Genomic DNA, 9,926 nt, shown 5'->3' on the forward strand with positions numbered 1-9,926 from the left:
GAGAGAGACTGGTCAAGAGGTCCAGAGAGACCCATGTGGTTTAAGCCAAAGCCAGGCCAGCATTGATAAGAGAGGCTGCCTTATCCATCAGATCTCCAGTGGAGTTGGTAGAGTACTCCTGTGTGTGGAAAAGAGACTGAGAATGAAAGAGGTTGCCTTTGTGTTTGTGTTTGTGTTTGTGTGAGTGGCTTCCCCTGAGCACCCCAGACTAATAAATCTGAATCATATTGGTCGTCCCTTAGTTACGACCCTTATGTCTTGCCTGAAACACACAACATATAAAGAAAATGTGGCTATAATATAATTTCCCAATAGGCCAGTGAATTGTCAGTTATCCAAGGGCAACACACACTTGCAGAAACTTTTATATGTTGACTAAATGAATGTGAAGATGAATCATTTTGTGTTGCAGATTTAGTTATTGAGCAGTATGCTGTTCAATATAGTGTATATTTTGAAGAGCTATGTAACATTTAAAGGCAATGATACAGGGCAAAGACAAAACAAGTTTTAAGATACTCAAAATGCAATTTTGTGTCTAGTGTAATTAAAAAAAAATAAATAAAAAGAATTTCAGTAAATGGGGAAAAATTAATTCATATGATATCATAAGTGTTCTTAACTAGTTTTAAAGGCCCATTTTCCCAAGCTGCCTTTGTGCCTGGTTTGGGTCTGGGGTCATGGTTTTGGCTGAAGTCACCCTTTGTGGGCTGTACTCCAGAATGGACAGGGGTGCAGATCAGCAGGAGGATCCCTGTCCTGTCAAACATAATCCAGGCGGATTATGGTGATCTGAGGGGAACTTTGGAGCCTTGAGCGTGAAGGTGTGACCTTTGGGCCCTGCCATTTTTACTTCTACAAACAAGGACTAAATCCTCTGGGCTTTAATCTCAACCATCACCACTACTCCTTACCTACTTTGCTTAGTACACAGATGTATTAGCAAGGGATGTCGGACAGCCAAATGTCAGCAAAGACTGAAAGAATGGCTGGATATTATTTTTGCACCAATTAGCTCTGATCTTAATGGGTATATGTGTTTGGGATCATGCTCAGACCTACAGCAAGGTGAACTCATGTCATTGCTCTATGTCTATAACATGTCTATCACACTATAATATCAGTAGTTTGACATATATCAGCTCTCTTTTCTGTTCTTGCAAATGGTCTCATTTTGCACTTTGAATCTCTGTCTATACATATTTTGTGAACTTCTATATCATTGTGACATGTAGACAGTAAAGAGCTCCACGTCTCCTTTGGTGCTGTGGAAATATACTGCAAAACCGTATTGATCTTTAATTAAAGAAGCTCTTAACCTTGGCTGGGCAGAGGACCCCCAGGCCAGTGAGTTAATTAATGTACTAATAGTCATAATATTTGTGCTGTGCACGGGAGGTACATAAAAGATTATCTATTGTATGAGCAGTTTATCAGCCCAATGATGCTAGAGCCCCGTGCTGTGCGTATATCAATATTATGGGCAAAAATCTGCAATACAGACAGAAGAGGGAGAGTTGGTCTTTTAATACCTCCCTTGGTTCATCAGCAGTTTAGCAAGGCCCCATTTTACCTCCTGGGATTTTCCTCTGGTCATAACCAGGCGGCATCGATGGGCCTTTACAGGCACTAATGCCTTTCTACCTTGACAACACACAGGAGCTATAAGCCAGTTAAAAGATACACTTCTTCTTCAGATGAGTCAGTGGTCCCTATTCGCCGTTTACCCCACGCTCCCAAGGAGGGTGTCTCATCCCTGGATCAAAACCTCATACTACTGACCTTTTAGTTGCTCCCTCCAACCACCCAGATCCCCTCATAAACAGGTCCTACTGAGGGAGGGAGGAGGGTGGAGAGAGGAGGGAGAATGTGTGCATGGGGGCCCAGACACACTGTGATATCACCCTTTATAGCTGTATTGATTTCCTCTCAGGATGCAACTATTAACATTGAGCTGCCATGGTGGCTGCTGCTGTGCTGTTCTCTGCAGGTAAGAACACTGGCTCACACCGCCAGCCTCGTGAATTGTATATGGGGGGAGAAAGTGGGTGGGGGGAAGCACAGGGGAGGCACATGCTTTTATAATTAAGGTCAGCTGGGATGCATTACAGCATTTGGAGGTGTTAAAACGGGCCCTCCTCAGAGAGTATGTTGGCATTGCCCACGCTCGTAAATTAGCCACGTTCCCTGCTGATGTTAGGAACAGGATATGGGGGGAGGAAGGCGAAAAAAGGGAGGGAATTAGGTAGATGATTGGATGTAGACAAGAAGCTGGATTTGATGGTATTGGATTTTTATTCAACCCCCCAGTTATTGATTTTATTAAATATTTTATTTATTTATTTAATGGTTGTCTCAAAGGAAGTAGTAACACACATGTTGCAGTTAAAACAGGTGAACTACAATTGGTTGTTGTATCAGGTTTATTGATATCAGTAAATGATGCAAATATATGCTTCATCATATTTATACAGTAAAGGTAATACTTGTATCACCCTAATGCAATCAGAGTAAACATCATGGGAATTAGCACATAATCACTTTCCACAACTTAAAGATATTTGGTAAGTAAGGTACAGCCTTCAGCAATGGCTTGGTCATATTGCCAAATCAGTCAAAATGCCAAAATGTCAGAAATAAGTAAATAAATAGATAAATAAAACCTTCCAGAAGAGTTAATTATGGCACAGAAAAAGTCAAATAATGGGCAGGTAAGTCAACAGATGCCCTCTTTGGACCAGCAGTGGCTTCAATGAGGCGGGCAAAACAAAGCAAAGCCCTTTACATTCACAATGGGGATACTGTCAGCAAGGACAGGGTAGGAAAAGGGAGCAAACAGAACACTAGAGTTTCACAAACAGCCTGTCATAAGGCATTCAGTAGGACAGGTCTGACTGGGACACCCTGCCCACACCCTGCGCCAGGGGTGAGGCAGAGGTCATCTCAGTGATACACAGTGGGAGAAATATGACAAGCAGAAGGAGTGAGAGACACTGCATTTTACATACGAATCCTCTGAAGTTAGGGTCATGTAAGATGTTGTTATGCTACAGTTCAAAGATTGAAATGTGATCAGAGACCACGTTTTGTTCAAAGATGTATACCTGTAAAGTTGCTCAGCTTGTTAATAAATGATTTATTTTTTATTAAGGCTGAATAAAACTATAAAACTATAAGGTTTTAAAGTTGGCAAAGAGCCATTTGATTGGTGCATATCCTCTACAAGCACAGTTTGCTTCTCTTTTATGCACCTCTCTCATTAATCAGGAAATAGCCTTTAAGGCTGCAACTACTAGTATTTTCATTATATTGCTTTTTTTTTTTTTTTTTTTTTTTTTTTTTTGTGCCTCATTACTAATTTAATAGTTTGGTCTATAAAATGTCAGGTGTTGTGTAAAAGACTTAAAACAAGTCTCCAGGTCTCAAGTTGACATCTTCAAATGCTTTTTGTTGATTAAGCATCAGTATGTACATGTGACAAGTTTACTCTTTTAGCACACTGGTACATGAACAAATATTAAATAATGGTCTTTTTTGTGCTTATAATTTGCCTACTCAAAATACATTTATTTACTTATTGGGGATCTATAAAGCAATAATAGATGATGTATTGGTTACTTTCTAAGCACATCTCTATAGTTAGTGATTTTAGTAACCATTAGTACAAAGAACACTTGAAATACTGTCATTTCAGTTCTCTTTAATAACTTGTTGTGGCTCCCTGTAAGGTAGCCTGTAGCAGTGCTTAGGGTTGACTGTTTGACTCAATAAGTGAGGAAAAATAAAGGATAATAATGCAAAATCTCAGGTCAATGCAACAGTCTTTATTGTCATTTTCATTTTGTGGCATTGATTTCTGTTCTTAGCTGTTATTTCTGGCCTATACTTTGACAGCTTGTAGATACCTAGTCATCACTTTGACCCTCTTGAGACAGAATTGAGTGCCAAAAACCCGAGAGAAGCTGTGTAATTTGAGACCATGCCACTGACTATTGTTTAAATGTGCTAACCAGAACCGACCTGGCCTCTGAATGTTGCTTCCTTTTTAACCAACTGAAAGGTTTTTGTGGCAAACAAAGGAAAAAATGCATGCATTATTGTCCAATTTGAATTTACAAAATCAAGCAAAATGTTTCTTCTGTGTTGGAAGTCTGTAGGTTCACACTGAATCACATTAGGCACATTGCCACCTTTATGTTCTCCAACAGTTACCATAATTACAGTCTTCCCAGTAGTACATACCATTCGCCTTGTAGTACACCAGGACTCTTTGTGCAGTTGTTGTGATGTTGAGGAATGGGGTGTGACTTAAATGTTTGAACCAACACTGCAATGCAATAGCAGCATAACTTGGCAGTGTGTCAGTCTTGGTGGTTACTCATACAGGTATTTTTCTAGAGCATAAGAAAAATTATCCTAACCTAGATCATTGCATTTACTGTTTGTTGCGTCCTTACCGAGCCAGACTTCCTGAACTGTAGTTGCACCATATCACTGTGAACTTCTTCTTTTGCGAAATAGAATGAAATCTGTTGTACAGTACTAAGCTGTCACACAAAAACACATAGTAATGGGCCTCAGCCTGCCTGCCACCAGTGTTCACAGGTGTTTTTTTTTTTTTTTTTTTTTTTTTTTTTAACACCAGTATTTATTTGACCATTATGTTAAATTGTCCTCATAAAGCCACACTTGGCAGCACCATCCTCTGAATCTCTTTGAGAGTTACTGAAGTGTACCATTGGGGGTTACTGTGTTCCATGGATCCAATATTGTTGCTTGAAACTGAAGAAATAGAGCCAGTTTAGTTAGGCTCTGGCCCTCTTTTAGCTGGAGCAGAGTTTAGGAAACGGCTCTCAAATTTTGTGAGTTGTCATGCTTGCTGTAAGTGGTGCTATAAAGCTGTGAAGTGTACTTCTAGGACATAGTTATGTTTGATGTAGGATTTATATGTGCTCTTGCATACTAGAGATACTGATTACATCTCAAAGGTTAGACTTTGACCTGTCAAGTTTTGGCTCTTTATATGTAGATCCTTTCATGTATTTGCATTTATCTTTCACCACTCTTTTAAGAAGGACTTTCTAATATGCTGGCAAGTTAAATGAGCATTATGGATCACAGGGAATCAGTTGATTGTTACTGGTACTGTATGTCAAATGAAATTATTTTATATCTATATACATTTATACCAGTGACAGATTTTGAGTACAGACGTTCTCTGGTTTTGGGTGCTGCTGGGATCTTTAGGACTGTTGACCATGGGCAGGCAGCCATAAAATGAAGGGGCCTGACTCTGTTGAGACCACCTCTATTCATGGGCCAGAACCACTGGATGCTAAGTGGCAGCCGGAAAATCACAGCTGTGGGATCAAGCATGGCACATTAGAGAAGGCTCAAACAGTACAGCATAAATAGAATACCAAAGGCCAGTGGATCTTCTCACTGATTCTGAGTATGTATGCTCCTGTTGAGGCACCTGCTCTATTGTCACAGTTTAAGGGTTTGGAGATGTGTTCCTTGCTGAGAATAATTTGAAACATCTTCATGAAATTCCATGTTAATATGTTGCATGCATGTTTTTCAATATGCTGAGATTTAGTAACTTATGTGGTGAAAATGACTTATTCATAGTTTATAGAAAAAAACTTTCTTCAATCTACCAGTCTTAGTTTTCTCACATAAAGGGTTGCACAGTGTTTTGCAAAATTCCAGGGACAGGGCATTTTTCTGTAGCAACTCACAATCCTACAATTATAGTGTTGTGGTGCAGATATGGTGTTGGCCCCTCCTCCTTGACCTCTTTGCATAGCAGTTGAAAGTTTGCTTCCTGATTAATGGCAAGCTGAGGTACAGCACCTTGTCCTCCCAAACTGAGGTGACAGTCTGCTCGGCTCTTTATGGAAATTAACTGCAAACCATGGCCAGTTAGACTTGCGTTATTTAGAACAACTCAGCTTTTCACCCTGGATAAAAGCAGGTCCGGAGAAAACCTGTACACTCAGACACTGCAGCAAATTAATGTGAAGTTGGTGGCCTGCCAGTAAGCCAGTCCATCTAAAATGGGGACATTAAAAGCTTGTAGGCAAGTTTTTGTATATGTTGTAAATTATTGCAGACGAGAGCACAGGGAGACTAAAGAGTGGGGTATATGAGACAATTATAAATTGAAGGCATACGTTGGAAATGGTGATGTAAGATGTTTTATTTGGGTAAAGTAGTGAAAGAGTGTGACCCATCACTATCAATGATTTGAATGTTTCTAGCTCTTATTTACAGCATAGGTCATGGAAAAAATTTTCCCAGGTTCTGTACCTTGTATTCCAAATGTATAACTGGGAATTAAGCATCTGTATAATGTCCTTTCACTCCACCAACTAAAGATTGGGCTCTTAGCCTGATACGCTGTCTTAATTTTGCTTTTCTCAGGTCACTGCGGAGAGCGACGGCATTAGAGTGAGGAGGAGGGTCCTTTACTCAATGTGCAAGAATACACTGTGGAAGTTGCAAAGGGCAGAGTCTCTAGGAAATCTACTCTTTCTTTGAAAAAATGTCACGGGAGAGATAGGAGATTGGCACCACAAAGAGCTCAAAATAGCACGGGCTGCTACGCATTGTCAGACGAGATTTGGGCTGAGACATTGACTTTTGTTCTGCAAAGTATTGGCCCCTGAAAGGGAGATGGGAGGTGTAAAAATTGTGATTTCTCCTCTTCCCCCGGTTATGTGCAATACATTACCTTCTTGATAATGCATGCTGCTTGGAGTGAGGTTTGTAACGTCACAATTATTCACTGTCCGCACAAAAGAGCTACAGACAGGTTTGGGAAAAAGATAAATATAGACGATAGTTTGGTGTTTTTCTTTTTAGTGGAATCAGAGGTTACGGCAGTAGTTCTTCATCAGAGATACAAGGCCTGTCATAACCCTTCTTCCACTGTGCTCACATTCTACATTGTTTCCTTCTGCCTTCCCCATGATTACAAAGGTTTCATATATTATATGCAGGTTTGCCCCTTGGCTGCATAATAGGATTATGAATAATTTCTACAAATTTACAAAAACAAATCACATGGCACAGCTTAGAGTTTGCTTATATTTTCTCCATAGCTGATAGATCAAAGCAAAGTGCAGGGACCGCAGAGCCAGGGAGTAGGTTGACCCTGGTCAGGCATTTTAAATGAAAGGGTTAATCTCCTGAGAGGTGACTATTCAGGAGCAAGCACTGTGACCAAATGAAGAATTCAGGTCTGGGATAAGAGGCAGAATAGTGGTCTTGAGGGTGCTGTTGGATGACAGCAAGGAAGCCTAGAGGTAAAATTGTGTGATGCTGTTTTTGAGGCCATCTGACCAGACCTCCTCCCAGTGCATTGCTAAAAGAAAGAGAAAGGTTGGGGAAAAAAGTCAGGCTGTTTGGAGAGTGTATGATCACTAACAAACCTGCTCTGTTGGCTCTGAAACCCCACAAAAATATACACACAAACACAGGCATGACGGTAGCCATTGTCATTCCTGGAGACCAACAAGGACGTGTGCACACGCATGTACACGTGCACTTCCCCCATTATAGTACAACTGCTGTTCCTCTCAAGAAGTACCTGAATGCACTTGAATGTCTTGGTTGTGTGGGATAAACTTTGTTGTGAAGCACCTCTTGTGCTACTGTAAGCACACATGCCCTCTTGTGAGTAATTAGATTTGAATACCTTCCAAAAAGAGAGAGAGGGGAAAAGAAAAGATGCTTTTATAAATGTATAAGCCTTGGCTGGTTAAGGAGGTTTAGAAATCTCATCATGACAGTGGCAAAATGGGTCTCTCAGTAATTAGGAACAAATGAAATTGCTTATCACTTACTGAGTTACTGTGCCAGCCATTTGGCTGCGTTCAGAGGGATTAATCAGAAAGCTATTGACATTACATTGTTCCACAATTATCATTCATACGTTTTATGGTAATTGGGCATTTTTTCACAGAGGAATTAAGGTGCCTACGTAATTCCAGACAAAATGAACATATCCCAATACAAACATTAATCACATCCCAGAAATAACGAAACAACATCTTGGAAATGAGGATATCAGTTCTCTTTTTCTCTTTTTGAGAGAAGCTTAAATGCCAAGTTAATCATTCAATTTTATGAATGATGATTATTCATATGGTGCTGAAGATGTATTTGTGTCAAAATAATAATAAAAAAAGATTTGAGATTTTTACAGCAGGATCCATATGTTTTGAAATATGAAATTGATGTATTTAGTTTTTTATTCTATGTATCACTGTGAAGGCAGCAGTTCACTGTGAGGATGTCTCCATACGCATGGCTGCAATGTTGCATAAAACCTTCCAATTAGGAAAAGAAGAAACCAACCAGTGACACCAACCTAATAAAACCAATGAAAAACACTTGGTTTTGAATGCAATCAAATGTAAGACTTGTAACTCCTCCCCTGTGCTCTTTTTTTTTTCCTCAATACCTTCACCACAGTTCCTAGATGTGAAAATTACATGTCATTGTCCTAATAGCCTTGAGGGGGTTGATAAAGGAAGACTTTGCCTAATGTTTCCATAAACGTGTTAGGCAAAGTCCAGCAGGACGTAATTGCATCTAATATATTTACAGAGGATTGATTTTCCTCCCACGACCCACCCACCAGGCAGCAACAAGCTGCGGTCAGTTCACCCAGGTCAGTGCAGATGAGTTCAGTGTCCACTCCATCCTCTTCACGCCAAGTAACAAGGCCGAGCCTCTGAGACCACAGAAAGTATTGCAGAGCAGCTTAATGAGGTAATTAGTCAAAGGCCATGACGATCCTGAGAGGCTAATACCTGTGACCTCCTGAACCTGGATTCCTGTCACACATCTCTTGTGACTGTACAGAAAAGATGGATGAAAAATCCAAGCACTTGTCACCTTTGCCAGACAATCTAGCAATTTTTTTTGTTAGACCAAGAATGTGTGATATTACACTTCAATAAGGAGATTTGGGGCTCTAGCTGAGCAATCCCCTGCTTCTCCCCTTTTTCTTTAGTTACTCCCATGATGCAGTAATGGGCTTGCCCCGTTTTCTTCCCTGAGGAAAAATAAGCCTTAGCACACTTAAACAACTTCAACTGTTTACTTAGAGAAAGAAGTTCTAGTGAATTGACAAAGGCAGTGAAAAAGGACAAGAAAGGAAAAAGGATGAAGAACACAAACCAGGTTGATATTTTTTCCCTCTCCAATTCCTTTCTTTTCTTTTTATCAGGTTACGTGACTGGAGGCTTCATTAATCACCACCTCGACAGCCTCTGCCAGGGGGAACTAACTGCATTTGGCCCAATTAGGCACTGTAGAGACAATAGGAACAGCACAAGTTGTGCCTCCATGCCAGGAGCCAAGCGTTGCCTCCCCGTCATTACCTACAGAAAGGGAAAAATTAACCCCTACCAGCTTCCCTGCTTTTCTCCATTGATCCAAGGCTTTTGTGCTGTCCCTGGAGTATGGCAGACAATTACAGATATGATTACATCTGCATTGATTTTTTTTTTTTTTTTTTTTCCCCTTTTTTAAAGAGAACAGTGTGTCTCCAAGCAATTAAAAAAATTACAGTTTGGAAGTGGGCCAATTAAAATGCCCCCAGTCCTGGAGGGTGGCAGCCGTGTTGCTGGGAATGGATGGACAGACTTGACTGTCAGAATGTTGCAGTTTTTGAGACAATAGTGTCAATTTTCACAAACGCACTCACAAGTATATGCATTCATAGACGCATGCATTCGAAAGCTGTTCCTCATTAGGTCAAAGAAATTAGCACAATGTGTGCCTTTTTTTTTTTTTTTTTTAAATGGAAATTCTCATTGTTGTGGAAAAAAAAGAAGTGTGTGTGATGTAGTCCAGATTTTGTCACAAATATCTCTTTGACTTGTTTGTGGGCAAAATGGAAATGATTCATT

This window comes from Echeneis naucrates, chromosome 22, assembly GCF_900963305.1.
Source record: "Echeneis naucrates chromosome 22, fEcheNa1.1, whole genome shotgun sequence".
Classification (NCBI taxonomy): domain Eukaryota; kingdom Metazoa; phylum Chordata; class Actinopteri; order Carangiformes; family Echeneidae; genus Echeneis; species Echeneis naucrates.